The 23,634-nt window shown below is 41.6% G+C and overlaps 1 protein-coding gene and 1 long non-coding RNA gene across 5 annotated transcripts in view; one reads left to right on the top strand and one right to left on the bottom strand.

Annotated features, from left to right (window-relative positions):
* Nucleotides 1-312: 312 nt before the first annotated feature.
* On the bottom strand, nucleotides 313-3,302 carry LOC140912724 (uncharacterized). The gene is made up of 3 exons (XR_012159362.1): nucleotides 3,122-3,302; nucleotides 1,982-2,070; nucleotides 313-914 (listed from the first exon to the last, which is right to left on the bottom strand). It is a non-coding gene; the product is annotated as an uncharacterized LOC140912724 (long non-coding RNA).
* A 13-nt stretch (nucleotides 3,303-3,315) lies between these two features.
* Nucleotides 3,316-23,634, top strand: part of PPFIBP2 (PPFIB scaffold protein 2) — a 217,182-nt gene continuing 196,863 nt past the window's right edge. Inside the window, exon 1 of one of the 4 annotated variants that reach the window (XM_073347678.2) lies at nucleotides 3,316-3,431. The gene's annotated coding sequence lies outside the window, so the exon portion shown is untranslated. Of the gene's footprint in view, nucleotides 3,432-16,082; nucleotides 16,101-23,634 lie in introns of those variants that run through there. The other 3 variants (XM_073347667.2, XM_073347677.2, XM_073347668.2) reach the window with 3 other exon arrangements.

The following is a 23,634-nucleotide window of genomic DNA, read 5'->3' as shown; positions in this document are numbered from 1 at the left end:
AATATCTGTGAGAGTAAGGGGGAGACGTTTATGGCGGGGTGGGAGGTTGAGGCAAATCACCTGGCTGCTGGTTACGCACAGCCAGACACCAGGGCGGTTAGAAGAGCACAGGAGGGCGTGGTGCACATCAGAGAAGCTTTGAAAACCAGTTTCGTGACTGAACAGGCTACGGGCTGAAAGTTCTGTTTGTTTCTCCTTGATGAAACCCCCCGCCCCTTGGTTCACTCTACTTCCCTGTAAGCTAACAACCCTCCCCCCTTCGATCACCACTTGCAGAGTCAATAAAGTCATTGTTGCTTCACATTCATGCATTTTTTATTCATTCATCACACAAATAGGGAGATAACTACCAAGGTAGCCCACGAGGGGTGGTGGAGGAGAGAAGGACAAAGCCACACAACACTTTAAAACTTATTGAATGCTAGCCTTCTGTTGCTTGGGCAATCGTCTGGGGTGGAGTGGCCGGGTGGCGGAAGGCCCCCCCCACCACATTCTTGGGCGTCTGGGTGAGGAGGCTATGGAACTTGGGGAGGAGGGCGGTTGGTTACACAGGGGCTGTAGTGGCGGTCTGTGCTCCTGCTGCCTTTCCTGCAGCTCAACCATACGCTGGAGCATATTGGTTTGATCCTCCAGCAGCCTCAGCATTGAATCCTGCCTCCTCTCATCACGCTGCCGCCACCTTTCAGCTTCAGCCCGCCACTTACTCTCTTCAGCCCTCCACCTCTCCTCCTGGTCATTTTGTGCTTTTCTGCACTCTGACATTGTCTGCCTCCATGCATTCGTCTGTGCTCTGTCAGTGTGGGAGGACAGCATGAGCTCAGAGAACATTTCATCATAAGTGCATTTTTTTTCGCCTTCTATCTTCACTAGCCTCTAAAAAGGAGAAGATCCTGTGATCCTTGAAACACATGCAGCTGGTGGAGGAAAAAAAAAAAGACAGTGGTATTTAAAAAGACACATTTTCTAGAATAATGGCTACAATCTTTCACGGTAAACCTTGCTGTTAACATTACATACACAGCACATGTGCTTTCGTTCCAAGGTCGCATTTTGCCTCCCCCAACCACGTGGCTAGCTCCTCCCCCGTGGCTAACAGCAGGGAACATTTCTGTTCAGCCACAGGCAAACAGCCGATCCGGAACGGGCACCCTTAAGCACCCTATTTCAACCAGGTGACCATGAATGATATCACTCTCGTGAGGATAACACAGAGAGATAAAGAACGGATGTTGTTTGAATGCCAGCAAACATACACTGCAATGCTTTGTTCTACAATGATTCCCAAGTACGTGCTACTGGCCTGGTACATGCTAGTGGTAAAGTGTCCTACCATGGTGGACGGAATAAGGCTGCCCTCCCCAGAAACCTTTTGCAAAGGCTTTGGGAGTATATCCAGGAGAGCCGCAAATGCCAGGGCAAATTAATCATTAAACATGCTTGCTTTTGAACCATGTATACTATTTTAAAAGGTACACTTGCCAGAGGTCCCTTCTCCGCCTGGCGGGTCCAGGAGGCAGCCTTGGGTGGGTTCGGGGGGTACTGGCTCCAGGTCCAGGGTGAGAAACAGTTCCTGGCTGTCGGGAAAACCAGCTTCTCTGCTTGCTTGCTGTGAGCTATCTACAACTTCATCATCATCATCTTCCTCGTCCCCAAAACCTGCTTCTGTGTTGCCTCCATCTCCATTGAAGGAGTCAAACAACACGGCTGGGGTAGTGGTGGCTGAACCCCCTAAAATGGCATGCAGCTCATCATAGAAGCGGCATGTTTGGGGCTCTGACCCGGAGCGGCCATTTGCCTCTCTGGTTTTCTGGTAGGCTTGCCTCAGCTCCTTAAGTTTCACGTGGCAGTGCTTTGGGTCCCTGTTATGACCTCTGTCCTTCATGCCCTGGGAGATTTTGACAAATGTTTTGGCATTTCGAAAACTGGAACGGAGTTCTGATAGCACGGATTCCTCTCCCCATACAGCAATCAGTACCCGTACCTCCCGTTCGGTCCATGCTGCAGCTCTTTTGCGATTCTGGGACTCCATCATGGTCACCTCTGCTGATGAGCTCTGGCCGCCGTGGCAAGCTGCAGGTGACCATGCAAACAGGAAATTGAAATTCAAAAGTTTGCGGGCCTTTTCCTGTCTACCTGGCCAGTGCATCTGAGTTGAAAGTGCTATCCAGAACGGTCACAATAGAGCACTCTGGGATAGCTCCTGGAGGCCAATACCGTCTAATTGTGTCCACAGTACCCCAAATTCAACCCGGCAAGGCCAATTTAAGCGCTAATCCCTTTGTTGGGGGTGGAGTAGGGAAATCGATTTTAAGAGCCCTTTAAGTCGAAAAAAAGGGCTTTGTGTGTGGACGGGTGCAAGGTTAAATCGATTTAATGCTGCTAAATTCGACCTCAACTCCTAGTGTAGACCAAGGCCTAGATAGATAGACTTTACTAATATTAATAGAGTTAAGGCTCAAAATGTTGCTGAGAGGTAGAGAAAGTATTAATGATCCCATTTTACAGACAAGAAAACTGAGGCACAAAATAGCAATGATCACAACTTGTCCACTGTCACACAGGGAGTCAATAGCAGAGCTCAAAATAGGTCCTGATTCCTTCCATCCCTTTGTAACCAAACCCTGATATAACTATTTTGGTTGGGGGTGATATTTTACTTTTAAGGTTATACTGGTACAACCTCCACCATGGATGCAATTATAACCAGTCTAAAAGTGCTTACATTGATGTAGTTTATTACCCTTCCTGCCTGGAAGTAAGCTACACCACTATTTCCACTTTTAGACCAGTACAACTGCAGCCACGCTAAGGGGCTTGCACCACGTTAACTACACCACTAGAGAGGTACTGTACAACTCTGGGTGCAGACGAGAGCTACGTGTTGGCATTTTACTGCACCCATGAAAGCCTGTTAAACCAAATACTCTGTAGCGAAAAGTGTGGAAAGTTTGCACCCGAATGTACCTGCTGAACGGGAAAGGTCTAACCTGCAAAGAAACACCACCCGCCCGGCCTCCCCTTGTTCCTGCAGAAGTGTTGCTAAAACTGCCCCCGTGTGCAGCCAGTGACCCCGGGGCTGCTCTCAGCCCTTTCTCCCGTGTGCCCGCGCCCGGGGGAATACCTGCCCCGCAGCAGCGCCGCCGAGCCAGTGCCCCGGACTGCCTCCCCCCGCTCCCACTCCGAATCACGTGGGAACAATAGCTGCCTGCCGGTCCCGTCCCCAGAACCAATGGCGCTGGCGCTCGGACGCGGGCCGCCGGAGTCCGCTCGCCCGAGGCAGCCGGGCGCAGGGGCCAGCGCGCGGCCAGGGGCGGCCGCTGCGCGCGCGTCTCCTCCAGCCCCGGGCGTGAGCAAAGCGCCCGCGCACCTGCGCCGGCCGGGGCAAAGCGCGCGCCCCGGGGCGCCACGCCGAGGGGAACCGGGCCGCTCAGGTCAGTGCCGCCGGGCAGCCCCCGGTAACTCGGCCCGGGCTGGGCTGGGGTGTCCTCCAAGACACCCTCAGCGGTTCTCTCGCCCGCTGTGCCCCCGGCGAGCCTGGGGTTGCGTGGGAACCAGGCTGCGGGGCGCGCTGAACTCTGCGCTACCCCAGCCTCGGCCACTGCCTGGCGGTGTGGCCTCGGGCACCTCACTTCGCTGCTGCAGGAGCCCAGGGCTGCGCTCAGTTTCAGCGCTGGTGCCAGGGCGGGCGTGACTCACTTCAGCGTAACAGCCAGCAGTAATCCAGCCTTCCGTGGCTCAGTTTCCCCTCTGTGTAAACACCCATCTCACAGGCTGTTCTTGGAGGCGTTTGTTAAGGATTTTAAGGTGTTGTAAGTGTTTTGGTAGACGTGTGCAAGGGGTTTAAAAATCCCTTCAGTCATATGAGTGTCTGTAAACTAAGTGCAAAGCTGGGGCTTCCTGGTTCCTTTTTTGTTTTGTTGCATTATAGGGACTTTTATTCTTTCGCCAGTAACATTGAGACATTACTTTTAAATGAAAATGACTCATGTAGAGACTCCCTTATGCATGTTTATTCTTGTAGGTTAAGAAGGCTTTAAAAGGGAATTTGTGCTGGTGGGTTAATAAACTTGTTTATTGACATAAGGCTGTTGATTCAGAGTATGTGCTGTCATTGAGTACATCCTGGTGTAGCCAAACTTAGGTAAGTGGAAGAGAGGAATGTGCATATTGTTGCATGACCTGCAATTCATAGCACTGCTGTGCTTTCAGCATTCAGTCCTGCTTTGTTTGTTTGTTTTTTGTTCTCATTGCTGCAGGAATGAAAGAAATCTGGATTCAGGTATACTTTATGTAATGTTGGCTGGAAGTGTTTATCCAATGAAAAGAAAAGGAGGACTTGTGGCACCTTAGAGACTAACAAATTAATTTGAGCATAAGCTTTCATGAGCTACGGATACATCCGATGAAGTGAGCTGTAGCTCATGAAAGCTCATGCTCAAATAAATTTGTTAGTCTCTAAGGTGCCACAAGTCCTCCTTTTCTTTTTGCGGATACAGACTAACACGGCTGCTACTCTGAAATTTATCCAATGACAAATTCAGAAAATAAGTTACCAAAGGGAATAAAATAGTTAAGAGGACAGACACTATATATGGAACAATGGGAGATTATTTTTTTCACCACACAACAATAGATCAATTCTAAACTCTCAGGAGCTTGACTTTTGTTGTATCCAAGGCCCCATCTACACCTAAAAATTAGTTTGACCTAGCTAAGCACTCATGGATAAGGCTATGATTTAGTCACCAGTATTTTTGGTAAAAATCATGGACAGAGCATGGGCAATAAACAAAAATTCACAACCCGTGCCCTGTCCATGACTTATACTAAAAATACCTGTGATTAAATCTTGCGGGGACCTGGTGGGGGCCGCTGCTGCAGGGGGCAGGGCATGGGGGGCACCCCAGGACCAGAGGCATCAGCTGCCAGGGGCTGCGAACCATGGCTGCCCTGGCTGGGGCTGGAGGCCACCAGAGCAGTGGCTGGTGTGGCTGTCCCTTGGGCCGCTCCAGCAGTGGCTAGGGTGGCTGTCCCAGAGCCACTTGAGTAGCTGGCCCCGGAGACAGCCACACTGGCCCCTGCATAAATCACAGAGGTCACATAGCTAAGCCAACCTAAGCCCCAGTATGGACACTGCTAAGTTGACTCAAGAATTCTTCCAATGACTTATGTGATGTTTCTCAAGGGGGTGGATTTACTCTAGTGGTGGAAAAAAACATTCTGTCGCTGTAGCAAGTGTCTACACTATAGTGGTGTAGCTGTAGCTCTGTAGAACTTGTGCGTTAGGTACTACATACTTTTTCAACCCGGGAAGATATGGGCGGCAAAAGTATGGGGCGATGTCAAATGATCTCTTATTCCGTGAGTGTTGACTATGCTTAGGACCCTATCAAATTCACTGTCATAGGATTTTTTAAATGGCAAGAGAAAATACAGTAGGTAAACTAGTGGATATGGGTGTCTGTGTAGCTAATGGTTAAGATAGAGTATAGTAACCTGTATATTAGATAATTTTAATATTAACTTTAAAAAAAATTAAATTTGTCTATGGTGCGAGATTTGCATTAGAAAACATACTATAATAACCCGATACGGTTCTTGCATTGCATTCAGTTCCTGATTGTGGTCTTTTTAGGGGAACTTTCTTCTCTTCTCATTTTTCTTTTGGTATTAAGAAGCTGCAGTAAATGTGTGTGTTATGTGTATATACTAGCTGACAGTAGAACAGGTTGATTCCGAAACTTTTACAAAGAAGACAGAGTGAATGGGATGGGAAGTAATATTTACAGGGCCAACAGTAAACATAACTTTAAAAAGCATGTCGAAATCAAAAGGCATTGAGGAGTTAATTTAGAAGTGCGGAGAGACAATGTTATCAGTATCTGAATTAAATATCCTAGAGCCCACAACGACACAGGCCTGAGAGCCTGGTGACCTGAGAAGATGGAAGTGGTGTCAGGGTGCAGGATGAAACTCAGGGTAGTGTTCTTGAATTGAATTTGCAGTTGTTAGTGTAAAGCATTACAGTGCCTCTGTAGTGTAGGGTTTTGTCCCCATTTTGCAGGTGAATCAGGAAAACCTGTGTTTCTATGTCTGACTCTGCCATTTAATCCCCAGATGATAAAGCAAACAACAGACACTTTACTTCTCAATGAGCATCCACAAAGGGATTTAATATGCTTTAACTTCATACCTTTAGTTAATTTGTCTTTGCTCTCCTGAGTGTCCTTATGTAGACAGCCCCTTAGGTTGCAAACTTTTCAGGACAGGCACTTTCTCTTAGTATGTTTTGGCAGTGACCAAGCACATTGAGATCCTGGTCTTGATTGGGGCCTTTAGGTAGAGCCCTGCGTGGATACAAAATTTCTTTCCACATCCAATCCATGATCTGCAAAAATGGTCCATGGATATCTGCAGATTTGCAGGGCTCTACTGCAATACCGATCAATAATAATGAGAGGTGAAGTGACATGTCCACCAATGTACAGAGTCTGTGGCAGAGACAGGATTAGCACCTACAACTCTTAATATGCTTTAACCACTAGTCATGCTGCCTTTCATAAAGGAAAAACCTGTTTAAATACAAATCTTATGGTGACAGTGATGTGAGAAGGAAGGAAAAATGGTGAGACAGTTTAATATGTCTACTTAACCCACTAAAACTACATCATATTTATGAGAGCTTTCACACATTCGGAGAGCAAGACCATTTATCAGATGTCTGTGTTTATAGTGGGTTAAGGTGAAGAGAGGCTCCACTGCCCTGAGTTGCTTCCTGAGCTGAGTGTCAGACATTCCACTTGGGAAGAAGCCACCCTTGCTTTTCACCTCTACACAGCTTACGCTGGAATGATGAAACTGTACGGGTATTGCAGTTGGGCTTTCCTAGGCTTGGATATTAATCAGTTTACAAGATTCAGGGTCTACAATCATCACCTCCTTTAAGATGTCTATTTTTTAAGTTTTTAAATATAATTCAGAGCATTCAGTATTTATCCAAATAGAGATGATAACCTTTACAATATAGGAAAATACTTTCTTTATGGTAAAAATACATTCCCTCATGCCAGGTGGGTGAGGTAATATCTTTATTAAGAACTTCTGTTGGTGAAGGAGACAAACTTTCAAGCTAGACAGAGCTCTTCTTCATCTCTGGTAAAGGTACAGGGAGTGTCACAGCTAAAAACAAGGTGGCATATATTGTTTTGCATAAGTCATTAATACATATTCTAAGGGACTATTCAAGGTGAAGTGGCCCATTAACTCCTCTTCAGTCATAGGACAAAAGAAGGGGGTTAGTGGGATACAGATTGTTGTAATAAGCCATAAATCAATGCCTTTATTAAACCATGAGTATCTCGTGTCTTGCAAAGTTATAAATTTAAGATCTCAGGCTCCTCTTTTGAAGGTATTGTGCAGGTTTCCTTTGAGGACGAGGACTGAGAGGTGAGGTATGGAGTGATCATTTTGTGAAAAGTGCTCACCCACAGGTGATAGTGTTTTTGTCTTTTATTATTTTTCTGTGTAAGTTCATTTGAGAGCATAGTGATTGTCTGCTTTCACCCACGCAGTTATTGGGGCATTTAATGCATTGGATGACGTACACCACGTGTGACAATCTGCATGAAGGATCACAAAAATATAAACATAGGCACATTCTAATTAAATGCAAAAACAACGAGGAGTCCTTGTGGCACCTTAGAGACTAACAAATTTATTTGGGCATAAGCTTTTGTGGGCTAGAAACCACTTCATCAGATGCATGGAGTGGAAAATACAGTAGTGTGTGTGTGTGTGTGTGTGTACACTATACACATAGTACATGAAAAAATAGGAGTCGCCTTACCAAGTGCAGGGTCAGTCTAACAAGACAATTCAATTAATAGTAGAATACCAAGGGAGGAAAAATCTCTTTTGTAGTGGTAATGAGGGTGTCCCATTTCAAACAGTTGACAAGAAGGTGTGAGTAATGGTAGGGGGAAATTAGCATGGTAAAATCTGTTTTTGTAATGATCCATCCGCTCTGTCTTTATTCAGGCCTAATTTGATGGTGTCCAGTTTGCAAATTAATTCCAATTCTGCAGTTTCATGTTGGAGTCAGTTTTTGAAGGTTTTTTTGTTGAAGAATTGCCCTTTTAAGTCTGTTATTGAGTGACCAGGGAGGTTGAAGTGTTCTCCTACTGGTTTTTGAATGTTATAATTCCTGATGTCAGAACTCAATTGTCTCGTTAGACTGACCCCACCACTTGGTAAGGCAACTCCCATCTTTTCATGTACTCTGTGTGTGTGTCTAATATATATACACCTGCTACTGTATTTTCCACTCCATGCATCTGATGAAGTGGGTTCTAGCCCACAAAAGCTTATGCCCAAATAAATTTGTTAGTCTCTAAGGTGCCACAAGGACTCCTCGTTGTTTTTGCTGATACAGACTAACACAGCTACCAGTCTGAAAGCTGTCATTAAATGCAGTTTATCGCACAAGGCCTCTCTGTATTTTTTAAAGTTACAAAATGGTAACTTGGAAAGTAAATGCACTAGGATACAAAACAACCTGCAATGCTCACAATTTGGGGGAAAGATAAAAGGCTTCAAAAAACACTTCCAGAAACATCATACAAATGGGGTTACACCATTCAGATACTTGTAGATGTTGTCCCTTGCCATCCTTGACTTCCCAAAATAGTTGAATAGCCAAGTTATGCATATTTAGCTTTTTTAATCTCTCAAAATCCAAGAATTCCAACCCGCAATACTTTTTTGTTGCTCTTCTCTAAATTCCCTCCAGCTTGCAATATCTTTCCATGGTATATTATCTTTTCTATGCTACATCAGCTTGCCAGTTTATTTTGAGGCATTGCTTGAAGCAATAATTGAGACCATATTTTTCCCTGGATGATTAGCTCTTTGACTTTATTTCATCCCCCACAACGAAGGAGATAAGATGTCTTTGATGAACTCTGGCTGCATAATTTCCCTCTTTACAGTATAGTAGTTCCTGTCTCCTCCTCCAGCTTTTATGTAGGTGCATGTTAAACAACAAAATGAAGGCACTTATTGTAGCTAAATGACTATTCCCAGAGATTTTTAGCTCAATATTTGTATTTACATTCTCTTGTGTTCTTGGTGCAATTCTTTCTCCTTTGTTTGTGTGGATGTTGTGCACTTTGTTTTGCTATAAAATCATTCTCCAGTAGCGCTACAAATCTATTTGGCAATTCATTGATATGTAGAAGCCAATGAGCACAAGATGCTTTAATTGCAAAGATAAGTTTTGTTTAAAAACAACAAAATCAGCAAAGCCTATGCAACTTCTAGATCAACTTGCCTATTGCCTGTTTTATATTCATGATTTGTCAAGTTACCAATTAGGGATTTATAGAACTGGCAGTATGGAGATCTGTGTTCTGTGCCTCAGGTTTGCCATTTGTAAAACAGATAATATTATTCGGGGGGCGGGGGGAATGATGTAAGGCTTAATATTTTGATATTTGTGTATGTCCTATGGCCAGAAGCTCCAGGGTAGAATATCTCTCTACTTCCTCCATTGATGAAAGGGGTTGCCACAAAAAGCAAATTGTTCTTGTAACACCATGGATTTTGTGGAGTAGTGGACTCCCATAGAAGCATACCTTATGGCAAGAGCTCTTTCCAAGCAGCTAGGACACTGCTCAAGGGTCCTATCTGCAGACAATACAGATTGAGGACTTTGTGTTGAGAGATGATGCAGAGGACAACAGCAGAGCTGAGCAGGCTCTGCTGAGGCCCTGCTCACTCAGCACCTTAATAAAGCTGAATCACTAAAATGGGTTACAGTTGTGGCACTTCCAGGTTAGACCAGACATGCACCTTCCATTGGGACTGGAGACAGACCTGCAAAGAGACATGTGGTCTATGTTGCTACTCTCTCATCCAGATTCTGAATGGGGGTCAGTTGATTGGTGTGGTGGTGCAGTTAAGGAGCTCTGTGTGGGACAGTCTCACCTATGGGTAGGAAGGGAGTTAGATGGACTACTGCCAAAATTATTGGAGTATTTTATTCTTTATTTGCATTTATATTCTGTACATATTTATACATCTGTTTAAATGTGTTCCTTTTTCCCTAATAAGGATTTCCTTGTCTGTACATGGTCTGAGTGCTTGAGATTGGGGCAGTTCTGCCTGGTAAGGGCACTTGGGGATGGTGCATTTAGTTTCCCCAGGATTCTGGCTCGGGGCTTGAACCAGTTTAGGTGTTCGTCAAGAGGGACCTAGATATACTGAACCCCCAGCCCTTTTTGTTTCTATTAACTGCCTGGCAGAAGGGTTAAATTTGTGAAGCACTTAGTATCCTGACTGGAAGCCCGTAGAGAAGTGTAAAGAGTTTAAATCGCATACATGTTGGGTACTTGACTTTTTCTGCCCAGTCAAAGAGTTTGCAGTAGTAACAGGTGAAACTGTCAATTAAATTTAAAATTACCAAACTCTGATGGTGGAGTAATGTGTTTAAGCCATAATATATGGCACAGGGACAATAGCAGATTTACTCCTGCAATAACCAGGTGACATTAACTGAGCTAAAATTATTCACGGGAGTGGGTATAAATCAAGCACATCTGTTATCTTCTTACCTTTCGTCTTTTCCATTTCAGAGTTGCTTTGTGTTTTATTGGAATATTCATTATAAATCCTGTCTAGTGTATTTGTGCACTGCACTGACTGTTAGCAGAAGAGAGTACCAAATAACAGCTAAAAACAATAGCACCCCACAGCTATATCATTCTTAAATTTTTATGGTGACTAAGTATTTTGAGCATAGGCTTTCCATTCAACCTCTGCTGGCCGAAGTCGGGCACCATAAGGAACCCTCCTACTTACTTAGAATTAAGTGTGGTGTTAAAGTTAAGCACATGCTTAAGTGCTGTGCTGAATCGGGAAATATTAGTCCAGTTCATGTGTTGCAAGTATCTCCAGCCTTTTTCTTAGGGTGTCTGTCTTGACCCCTGGAAATTATACTGCCCCTCTACCTAAGAAACTTCCACCGCAAAAGGCTCTACGAATGTTTAATTACTTATTCATAAGGATGACTTCACTTACCTCTACAAAAGAGCCCCTTCTGGGTGAAACATAGCAGCTCTTTAACCTGGCACAACCGAAAAAAACCCCCAAAAACTGTTTAGTAGCTTCTTCCCTTCCTCTCCTGTTTAGGAGGACAGGAAATGAAGAAGACTATCCTGTCCAACTGGAATTACAGGGGTAGTTAAGGTAGGCAGAATATATTTACCACATCTGGATCTGGGTCATTACATGGGAGATTTTTAAAGCCACCGAGAGGGTTTGGACCTCAGTCTCAGTTCATTTTAAGAGGAAGTAGGCATCCCTTTGTCTTTGAAATTCCATCCTTCACTTTCACCTCCCATCATAAAGAAAGGGGGCCAGATGCTTCACTACCCAATATTTGTTGGCATCCTTTTACAACTGTGAAAAGTGAGTGGAAAATGCTAACGTATATTTATTCTAACATTTATATAGTTAAAATTCTAACCAATCAGAATGCGTTTTACATTCCCTTTGCACAAATGTAAATGACTCCAGAAGGTGCAAGACACCTTCCCTTTGCACAGGTGTAAATGAGTCCAGAAGGGGGATTCAGAGCCAGCATTTCCAGCAGTGAAGTGCACCTGTAGTGCTGCGGCATTGGCTTGGTTCTGCCCCAGCGGGAAATGTACCCCACTGAATCATCACCACTTACAACAGCATGCATCGGTTCCTTGTAAGTGTGCCATCGCAGTTCTGACTTAGTCCAGCCATGCTTATATGTAATGCAACACATATGAGTTGAACGTGTTTATAACCAGAATTTTCAAAAGTGCTCAGCACCATGGGCGGCGGGTCACATAGGCGGGGGAGACTGCATTCCCAACAGTCAGGCACGATCCCACCTCCTGCTTACCACCGCTCCCTGTGTGTGGTGCCTCCAGTCCTGCTCCAGACCTCCCAGTGCTCCGGGGCTAGCCTGGGGCACTGGCCGCAGTGTGGGGGATTCGCCTCCCCTAGCCGGTGGTTAACGCGCAGCTCATGTTCAGCATCCAGGAACTCTCACTGATAATCTTTGGGAAAGTTGTCCACTGGTGTGCTTCAGAGTGGCTTCCAGGTGTAAACACAAGTAAATCAGTCAGCATTTATAACTCAAAAATATGAAAAGACAATACCTTAAATTTTAAACCCATTTGGCAAGATTTGATTGAAAAGATGAGCCATGATCTGGGTGCTAATAAACTCTTGTGTTGACAGTCCACCAGTGAGAACAAATTGGGTCCTTCACTAAGAACACCATCTTTCCAGTCTGCAAGAGTGTGTCTAAAGATTGTCAACAGTATCACTTATTCTGATCTCTGCCATAAGACCGTATGTAATTCATACGGTAAGCCAAAGTAGCCCATGGAGCACAGGTTGCAATGGACTCCCACCATCTCTTTCCACTAAGCAGGTAGGTAATCATATTCTGCAATAACTGGAGCTTCTGAGAGATTTTCAAGGATATCCCCATGTAAATCCCATTTCACTAGTCCAACCTGGAGTGAGGTGCTATAGATGTGTTTAGCCATGTGTTTAGTTTGTAACAACAGAACGATTTCTGCACAGGGAGGTGTGACTGCGGTAAATTTCCATTCAGCCCTCCCTGTGTATTAGAAGCAACAAAAATTGCATGGCAGTATAAATGTGGGACGTAGAGCAATTTAACGCTGTCTCCAAACCTATCACGGAATTCTAAGGGAACTTGGAAGAGGGAGTTTGGGAACTCTGCAGAAGAGGAGTCCTGACACTGTGACACTGGAACTGATTTTTTTTTCTTTTTAGTGAGAGTCCCTGTTATGGCAATATGATGTGCTGACCACCGCGCTATTAAGTGAAGACAGATGATTTCTAACAGTGTTGCTGCATCGTTTGTTTTCTCTTAATCTAATCCTGTCTCATGTCTGTGTAAATATAAATATATCAATCATCATCACCAGGTTATTAGAGCATGGGTGAGTGTCCACACTCCACCCCTTCTCAGCACCTTGCAGAACCAGTCCCTTCCCTCCTCCCCCCCCCCCTTCCCGGGGCAAATGTTGATTTATTTTATTTGGCATAACAGTGAATATGACCGTTTTTAGTTTAACGGCAACTTTACCTTTCTCATTTGTGGCTAGCTATATGTACACCCATATCCTCAATGATGCCAGAATAGCTTTTACCTGAGAATTAAATAACTCTCTTTGCAGAGCCTACAGAAGGAATAGAAAATATAATTTCTGTGTCCTGCAAAAATAGTGGCTGTATTTTCTTTCTTTATGATTATACTGAGGAACTGAAGTAAGTTTTTGGTTTCAATAACAACACTGAGAAGGGATGTCTGTTAAATTTTGGCATTGGGTATTTGACATCACTACTTTTTTCTTTTTTAACTTAACATTAAGCAGGTGCATAAGTAATTGCTGGACTGAGTCCTAACTCCATTCGTGCTGTTTTTTACGGTCTCTTGACTCTTCTGGAGACTTCCTTTCTGTAGTTTCTCTGTGATTTTTTTTTTGGGGGGGGGGTAATAAATTAAAAGTAGTACAGTGCAGAGCATTGTCATTTACACATGGGTACTAATACATAAGAACAACATACGGGGTTGATCAGCTATTTACATGCAGGTGGAGAGAGAGAGAGAGGTATGTTTGTTTAATTTTTGAAGGTCATAATGCAGAAATTGCAATTATCACACAACAAAAATGAAAATAATGCCCAGAATTAATCTTGTCATGATTTTCTTGGGACAATAATATCAATCACTCTTGAAACATAAAGGAGACAATTAGCTATCTGCCAGACAATCAACTAAATAATGGTGAAAATCATGGCTTCCTTAAAAACTTGGAACAATATTTCGATTAATTTTCTTTCCACGTGAGTTTGAAGATGTACTATGCAAACTGCTGTGTATCATTGTTAATAACCATTTTCTTTAAATAGAAAATGAGAGTGGAAAGCTTGATAGTTAAGGGGACATGTTTTCTCAACTGTAATAATATACACTGTGTCTGTGCTAAATTGGATTATCCATGTGAAATGTGAAGTTGTCTAAGATTAAGGTGGAGGATTAAGGAAAGAAAACAGCTGTCTATCAGAAGGAGGAAGGGACCTTTTGAATGCTGTCCCAGAAATTAAAAAGGCTCATGGTAGCCACGGAGAGTGGTTAAAGCATGTGTTTGGGGTGGGAAATGACAAACCAGACTACTGAGAAATTGCAGTGTGCTGGCAGCGACAATGCCTTAACTCCTTATTGGAGGCTAGAGGCATTTTACAAACTACCCAAGGACATGCTGCTAAGCTAGTGATGACTATGTGAAGTAACTGGAGTCTGCATTAGGGGAAGGTGGTACAGATAGCAGACTTGCTTTTCTCCCCTAGAATCTCAGTGTAGGCTTGCATTCCTTGAGGGTGGAGCTGCTTCCTGGGGTCAGGGAGCCCCCCTAGGTACTGAAGAGGCAAGTGGTGGTGTGTGGGGAGAGCAGTAGGCCTGGAGACTGGCTCTGTGGGGTAGGCAGCAGCAAGTGCTTATCCACAACCTCATATACTGCATGCGATTCTTGTGTTCATTTGGAATAGTAATAGGAGGTTCATGAATATTCATAGTAAATGAATCGCACACATACTATGCCTCCATTTAAGAGTTCACCAGATTGTATGCAAGTGAAGTAAGTACTACAGATAGGTTCAATCTGCAGTACCCTGATTTGGGATTTCTAACACTCTCAAAATTGGAACGGGGGTTTTGATTCATCCTAAATTTAAGTCATAAGGCAATCTGCAAAGATCAAAGTTGGACACTACTGAAATGCGCAGAGGTTTTTTTTATTAGGGATTCCTGCTTGGGCCCATCTCTAATTACTCACTTATACTTCCATAAAAGAACATCATTTTGTTACTCCATTTGCACAAATTTCTACGCAAAAATACAGCAGAAAATTCTTAATTTTGATAGAAAAGCCTTTGTCAAATTTGAGGGGTCTCTAAGAAACACTGTGAATTATGGTTTTGTTCAATATAGACCTTGTTAACCCAATTATTGTTTGCATGTTTAACCTGCATTTGGTATGTAAAGCAAGATTGAAGTAGTCCAGATGGTAGCATCTGCTTTAATGATCCATAATCAGAGCATCTTATTTTGTCATTTCACTAAGATTTATGAATATAACTTATTATGATGATCATGTATTAGTGTGATATAATCGTCAAACCAAAGTATTCTGGAGATAATGTTTTGTCTAGAGAAGGCCTTGGAGTAAATCCAATTTAGTAAAGAGATAAGAGACCGTCATTAAGAACCTCATAGAAACAAAGCTTCTGCGTTTAGCTGAGGTAGTCATTATACAATACAATAGCAGTGTGTGTGGTGCATATTCAGAACGATGTTCTGTAAAGAAAATCTAGTCATATTAGAATTGCTATTATCACCTAATGCAAAATTTCTGTCTAGCATCTGTATTATGGTATTCCCTCTTGTGTTTGAAATAAATTTGATGGCTTTATTAAATCCAGACTTGATGTTAATTGGTACTATTAATAAAAATCTTGTGTACCACATGTGTAGAGGCACAAGGCATCCTTTGTAAAATCATCTCCAATGTGTATAATAGGAAGCCATGGATCAATTGAACTTATAACAACAGTATTTGAAACTTGTAAAGAGAATTTTGTGAAGAGGTACACAACTAGATTTTGCTGTCTATTTTTATCTTCTCTAAGCATCATGTTTATTTAAGCTTTTTTGAAGACATAAGAATGTACAAAATTAGTTCCAGGTTGTTGTTCAGTGCACTTTTCTTTAATGTTAATGTAGTATAATCTGCATGGAATACAGACATTTGATTGTAGAATTTCAGCACAAAATTTGTGTTGGTATTAAAACAGAACTTTTTTGTGTAGGATGGAAGTAACAGATGGTGTCATTTGTCCTTAGTTTCAGCACTCTAACTCCTGAATTGGAAGAGTTACTGCCTATTAGAAAGGATGTAAACCAAAGTTTGACAAGCATTTCTACTGTTAACCTCCTCCCTTCAAAATGACATTCTAAGCTACTCTAAACAGTAACTATATTTTCTTCTATTTATGCAAGTGTCTGGGAGGTTTGCCAGCCTTTAAGACTATAACAGATCTTACTATTGTTAAATTGTTCTGTTGTGGAAAATAACTCATTGTGTTTGGGGGGTGAGGGAAAAGGAGAGTAATTTTCCATTCATAATTTGGTTTAATCCAAAATCTTTCAATAAGACATAATGTAATGGGTGTGATTTTCCTCTCAGTTATGCTGGTTTTATGCTGTAATAAACAGCATTCTTTTTTCTAACACAAGAAATTTCACAAACTTACAATTAAATTTGCTTTTAATTAAACAAATGTGTAGTAAATTTTCCCATGTAGATCTTGTCCAGCAAGTAATGTTTTATTTACAACGTTTGCAATTTGGGTTTCTGTTATGATTTTTAACAAGCCTCTGTTGTTAACAAGTGTCTTATATTCACTAAAAACAGTAAAGTAAAAAACCAACTTTGGGTATGTTTTTAAAGAATGTTTGAGTGAAAGTCCAGCTAACACCAAAATATATTACATCTTCTTTAAAAATAATCTAAATCTTTTTATGCAGCTCAAATTTTAAAGTACTGGAGATCATGTCATGGAGAGTTCCAGGTAGTTCCATATAATTCTTTGTCTCACTATACCCCAGTTCGCTTCCACTTTCCTGTAATAACAAGAACTGCTGTGTAAATGTAGCATTAATACATATTCCTAGGGGGAAAATATAACATTCATGTGAACACAGATTTCTGGTTGGAGTGGAAGGAAAACAAACTTGACTGGACCTGTGGCATGTTCTGTTCATAAGAATTGCAGTGGGAAATGAGACACTTCATTCCCATATGAGAACATATTTATTAACTCCTCCATTGTGCTCCAAAGAGTTCAAATATGTATTTAGGAGAGAGATCAATGTTATTTTCTCCGAATAAAGTCTTAACTCTTTTGCAAAGAATGGTATATGAACAAAGCATTTTAACAGTAATAGCGATTGATTAATTGAATATAAACTTGAAACTTAGTCTCTCAGAAACTGGAACCCTTATATATGATTAGTTGTGTATAGGTGTTCTATATTTCAGGCTTTCTCCCCTGGGTGAGAAGTAAAAATGTTCTTTAATGTAGGAAGTTGAATGCTTTCAAAGTAATTTTATCTGATTTTGAAAAGAATAATACATGCATAGTCTGATCTAGCAAGCTATAAAATATAACAGAGTGAAAAGGGAAATACATGGTGCTTTAGAAAGCTTTTGTAATACATATGGGAAAATCTGTTCTTGCCTATGAATATCTTTTGGAGGATTTGTAAGTGTACTCAAAAAGCATTTAATAGACAAATACATTAGAAGTCTACAATAGCCATTTACCTCTTCTACATTTGCTGCAATTGTGCCTGATAAGTGTTCTGTTTTATATTAGTTGTAATCCAGCCTAACAAATAATGAACTACTGTGAAAACTGAGGATTTGTTCAGTTTGCTTTGTGGCTATATTCCCTGCTTTTGTTTGGACTGTCAGTTTATTCTGTTTTAGTTGGTAGATTACAGCCCCAATTTGTGGTTAATTCACAAGAGTATGAACTACTTGCACAGTGAAGGGTTGTGTAGTATCAGGCCTGCATTTATTTAAAATTGTTGTTCTTGTATTTAGATGAAGGTTTTTTGAACAATTGCTTCATCTTAAAGACAAGAGGAAGTCCATACACTTGGACGTATATTTTGGAATCTCCAGTTCTTGAGGCCCAACTTGCAATACTTATGGCCTGATTTTTTTTCAGAGGTGCTGAGCACCCAAATGCCAATTTAGGTCATTAGGACATGCAGGTGCTCAGCACTTCTGAAAATCAAACCTTGTGTCTAAAAATTGAAGCACCAAAATTTAGTGGATACTTATGCAAATGTAGGCATGTGCACTGCAGTACATAACCATTTCTTATAAGGCAAATGTTGGGACGTTTAAATTAACCCAATAAAATATACTTTTTCCCCCCCATTTGGGCAAGTCAAGGCCTTCCTCCTTGGCAGCAGAGGTCTCTGAGAATAGCATAATTCCACGGCATAATGGCAGGTGGGGAGATTGTTAGGTGTGTGACAGAAAAAACAGATTTTTTTGTTTCATTTTTTTTCAGGATTAATAAAACTGTCTTTTGAATAGCTCTACTTGGTGTTCCTGATGTCATTTCACACTCAGTGAGCAAAATGTCTTTTACTCTTTCAGTGTGAACCAGGACTAACTTCATACCTTTTTATAACTCAGCTGAAAGCTAAGTCATTCTGGATTGACACCAGTATGAGAGTAGACTTTGGCCCAGTTTCTTCAAAACATAACTTTTTTCCCCCCCACTTAACTCTCTCCATCTCACTGACAACTTCAGTCTCCCTGTTTCCCAGTCTCACAACCTCAGCAGCAGTAGCATCTTCTCTCTCCTTTCTCACTTCTATCTAGTTTGGTTTGGTTTTGCTGTTAAGTCATCTGGCTTCTTCCCCTTCTTCCAAAATCCACCTTTTCCTCATAATCTCCATTATTACCTACATCTTGTTCATCCTTCACTTTGGTTACCCTCTAACTCTTTCCACCTTGACCCCCCTCCTCCCCCATACCTTTGTCCCCAGCAGCCTACCCAAGATACTGCTGCTCCAACCATATCACTCCCTCCTCTAATTCTTCATTAGTTTCAGTGTCTTACCGCTTCAAATTCCTCCTCCCCAGTGCACCCAAACATCACTAATCTCATGTCTCACTACTCTCCCTCTTGCTCCATGAGATGGGAGAGTAGGAAGAAATGAGAGCAGTTCTTTAAAGTTTTCCCTGTTTTCACTCCAAAAGTGTTTTCTTTTTACTCTACATCAAACAGGTCTGTGGTCTGAAAAATTGATCAGTCCGGCTATTTCAAAATTACTTGAAATTTTAGGATTTGTAAGTTTGCCACGGGAGCAAGAACATTGTGAGAAGGCTGAGCATCATGTTAGAAAGAGAAGCCAACTGGTAGCTGTTGAGGATTAACTGGTTTTGCATGTTCACTAACAAAGAATCATGTTTTATTTTTGCCTTCTCTTGCTAACTATATTCTGTAGGCTCAGAGGATAATCAGTGAGTGTATTTTTATTGTTAATATTGAGATAATGTTGTTTCCCTGTGAAGCAACATGACTTTATTTGCAGTAGGACCAAGCACCACTAGGAAATGTTTCATATGTTGCTGAAAATTTCCACTGGGTCAAATCTTCAAACGCTCCACAGGATATAATAAATTCTGTTTTACTAACTCTGAGTACCCCCTCTGGTGTCATTGTTCTGTGCCACAACTCTGTGCTACAGGGCTTCTATCCATCCTGCAATGACATTATTCAGCAAACTTAAAATAATATGAAAGCTCTGCTTTATTTATCTTGTCTGTTAATGCAGGGTTTTTTTAAAAAATCCATTTGCTGCAGAGCTGATGAAGTTCTACTAATTTTGTAACAGTGGCTGTGTACTTTATATTCTGCTAGCATGTACATTATTAATGAATTTTTCAATTTTTTTTTTTAAACTTGGTTGCAGAACTTTGGGTGGGCTAGAAGTAGAATATAGCACAAGTATTCAGGCCTGACATTTATTTACTCTTAACAGATAAAAAAGATTTGACATTAGTTCAGCCTTTTCAAGTTAGAGGCAAAATAATATTTGATATCAAATACTTTTTCCACATTTCTCACTATTATGACGCACCTATGTGTGTTTGACCATTCTGAGATCTGTGTTTGGACAAGAGTTCTCAGGTCATTACTATACAGCGACTCCCCATAGGGCTCCTATTGCTGTTTTCCCAGTGCTAGCAACCCTGGGAGCACTAGTGTAGAATGACTGCTGGGGTTTTTACTACTGTTGCCTGACACTGGTCAGAACAGCTCTAGTTATCTTGGAGCTAAAAATGGTGGCATCTGGTGTATAGTGTCATGTTCACCCCTGGAGCTGAACTAGTATTAAAACAGTGGTGGGAGAAGGCCTGCATGTGCATGGTATTTTGCAGATAGAAAAGAAGATACGATTCCAGCCCTGAAGAGAGTGCAAGCTAGAGTCACACCTGCTGGCACAGGGAGATGCAGATTGCGTCTCTCTGAACCACAGACAGGGTGACTTCATAAGGGGATCATTGGGAGAATGGGGGAAAAAATCCATGCATATGAACTACTTCCCTTCTGAGTATCCTGATCTTTCCTCACCCAGTCCCTCCACTGAGGCTGTGACGTTGGAGAGCAGCAGTATAAGCACTGAAAATTTGGGGTTCTCCCTCTCAGGAACTGCGCACATTTTCACAGTTACAGAACTCACACTTTCAAGGCCTCTAGCTTGTCTAACCCATGTCTGCTTGGTGTGGTGGTCTGTTCCCTTTTAGCGGTATCTAGAGATTGAGTCTGCTACAGCCTTGGCGAAGAGCCATGTGGCTTTTAGTTCACACAGTAGATCAGCGGTAGTCAATAGGCGGACCATGGGCCAAATCCAGACCACCAGATGCTTTTGAATGGACCACAACATCTTTTTATTTACTTAGTATTCATTATTATTGTTTTTGTATTTTCTCTGGAGTCTGAACCTTGACAGTACCTTGACCAAGAAATTTGGACCTTGACAAAAAATTGATTTACCCTTGCAGCAGGCTGAAGCTCATACATTAAGTTTCAGAGGTCCCAGGTTTGCTCCCGCCCTGATAACTAGGGTCTATCAGCATTACAAAGGCTCTTTGCCATTGGATCACCTGGGCTCTTGATTTGGCCCCATGTTTTAGAAACACTTCTGACAAGTAAATCTTTTTTTAAGGTAATTCTTCTAGAGAGATCTAGAGTTAGTTTTTGTGGGGTTTTTTTTTTTTTTGGTATGTAAATGTGAGAGAGGAGTTTCCTCTCTTTGTAATTAAGTTTTCAAGAAATAATTTAACTAGAGCTTAAATGAGAATTAAACAAAATATTAATCATAGACATCAGGTACTTCCTCATAATCTGTATTATTGGAGAGAATGGATTCCTGTTTGTGCAGCGGAAAGAATTGCCATAGTCAATTAAAATATTTATTTAGAAACAAATCTGACAACTTGAGCATGAACACACTTTCGCAAACTATACATGCATCATAAAATATGAATTCAAATAATATATACTCCCCTCAGTGCACATTATCACTAATGGGAGTTTTTAAATCAAATGGGAATAAAGAATATTTTTGACTCATAGTCATAACCCAATATGCTGGCAATAATCTAGACTCAGGATGTGGAGATAAAAATGAAAAGGGAGAAAAGAGTACAGAAACGGGACTGTCTCTAGATCCAACTTTCACAATCTGAAAAATGTTAAGATGGCTTTTATTCATAATATCAAACGCCCCGATGTACATAGCCCTTCAAAAAGCTCTTTTGGACATTTTACATTAGATTTGCTTACAAACTGAAGGAACAAAATATGGACACCGTGTAGAATCAAGCATGTGGGTTTATTATGCACAGCGTTGGCAGGAGTGTTATCTGTTTATTAGGCTTAGAGATACTGCCAAACAATTGATTACAATGGATTATATGGATTTTATGGGCGGAGGGAAATGACCCCTGGCTAGGTCTAGCAGCAAGACAAGATAAGCATAGTACCCAATGGTCAAAAGGTTACATAATGTATATAGCAATAAAGATTGTTTTTTGGCTGTTCGTGTTTTTTAAGCCGGGCACTGGCAATGGCCTGGAGGAGAGGTCCATATTTGTGAAAGGGAGGATATTATATTTTATACTGACATGTTTGAATTTTTTTTTTATAAACTCAAGACTGGTGTGTAGGAAGGCACCTCTTCTACAGAAGAAACAGGTCGCCCTTTATTTCTTAGGTTTGTTTGCAACTTTGAGATAAAGCCCCCAATTATAATTTCCACTTGGCTTCTTGCTGACCAAGCTTATTTTAGCAAAAAGCAAGATTGTCCTTTGTTTATCCTGCTTCTTCGCTAATATTGTTCACTATTTGCTAGGCCTTTGTCTTCTTGACTAAACTCTGGATTTTGGGCCTTAAAAAGAGCTGACACAGTCTATATATCAGGTTGTAACATAAACAGCATATGGATTTTAGCCCTTCACAAACTCTAAAACAAAATGACTGATCAGAGGAAGCTGTCCACAGAAGTTCTAGTGACTCATACACCGAACTAGTTTGAGAGTTGACTAGTCCCCATCACACAGAATCTAGGTAATTTTTATAATTTTTCACTAATGTATGGACAGGCAATCACACACACAGAGCCATGGCCATGAACCCTTCTTACTCTGCTCCTCTAGCAGATTTCATTTGGGATGAACCTGGTTCATTATGTTTATATTTTGTAAAACAGCTGTATTTGAGGCAGTGTAGTTTAGTGAGCAGGACACTGAAGTAGGAGTCAGGAGATCTGGCCTGTATTCATTGATCTGCTACTGTCAAGTTGTGTGACCTTGGACAATTCACCCCTGTGCCTCAGTTTTCTCCATCCATAAAATGAGTATATTTATAGTCATCCTCTTTTGTTAAGTAGCTTGAGATCTGATGAAAGGTGTTACATAAGAACTAAGTATTGGGTAATATTACACTTCTAGCACTCAGACCTAATATTAGACCTCTAGATGGTAACAGGTACAGCCTTTTATCATTTCTGCAGAGGGTCTGTTATGTCAACTCCTCTGCTCTGCCAGTAACGGTCTGGGGCCCCATTGTCCACTTCCACCTCAGCCATTGCTATGCTCTGTTCTACGCCACCCTTTATGCACTGAACACCCCTCCTGAGCTGATCTGCAATGTCACTCTCTCCACATTCACATCCCTACCCAGGACCAATTTGTACAGACACCTACAAGAAATTCACTATCCAATAGTGACTGAGTAGAAGGGATAATTAGGGATTAGTTTATATAACCAACAACCCTCTCATCCCAACCCCTTCCAAAACAACCTCAAGACATACTTATTATCCACCTGAGCATATGGCTTTCATGTTTTATCCTTTTACCTTGTAAGCTTTTGGGGGAAGAGACTATCTTCCTTTTAAGTCTGTAACTAGCCCCTAGCATATTAAGTCCAACTGTAATTTGAATAATATAAGTTTGTAAATGGCATTAACGGAATTCTGTAAATAATCAGCTACACAGAACCATCTCCCACTTTGTGGAAATTTTAGGGTGCATGGCCAAAGTTAATTTTTTCTCATACGAAGGTACCAGAGCATTAGTTAGATTTAGTGTGTCATCACATTCTGTTTTGGGACTGGCAGGTGGCCCTGATATTAAGCTAAATTCATTAGTTAATTTAATAGTTTGGTTGAACACTTGTAAGTAATTTTTACTAATATTCTATTATTCACTGTTTTTCATGAGCCCCAAAGTACGTACCACAATAATCTAAAACAAGTAAGGCTTGGTCTACATTACAAAGTTTTGTCAGCATAGCTCTGTCAGTGACCAGTGTGAGAAACCCACACCCCCCTCGCCAACACAGCTGTGTTGATTCAACTGCCAGTGGAGGTGCAGCTGGGCCGGCAGAAGATTACTGCTTGTGGCATAA

The sequence above is a fragment of the Lepidochelys kempii genome, chromosome 6 (genome assembly GCF_965140285.1).
Source record: "Lepidochelys kempii isolate rLepKem1 chromosome 6, rLepKem1.hap1, whole genome shotgun sequence".
NCBI lineage: Eukaryota > Metazoa > Chordata > Testudines > Cheloniidae > Lepidochelys > Lepidochelys kempii.
The sequence above is the reverse complement of the archived record's forward strand: the minus strand, read 5'-3'. Positions and strand labels throughout refer to the sequence as shown.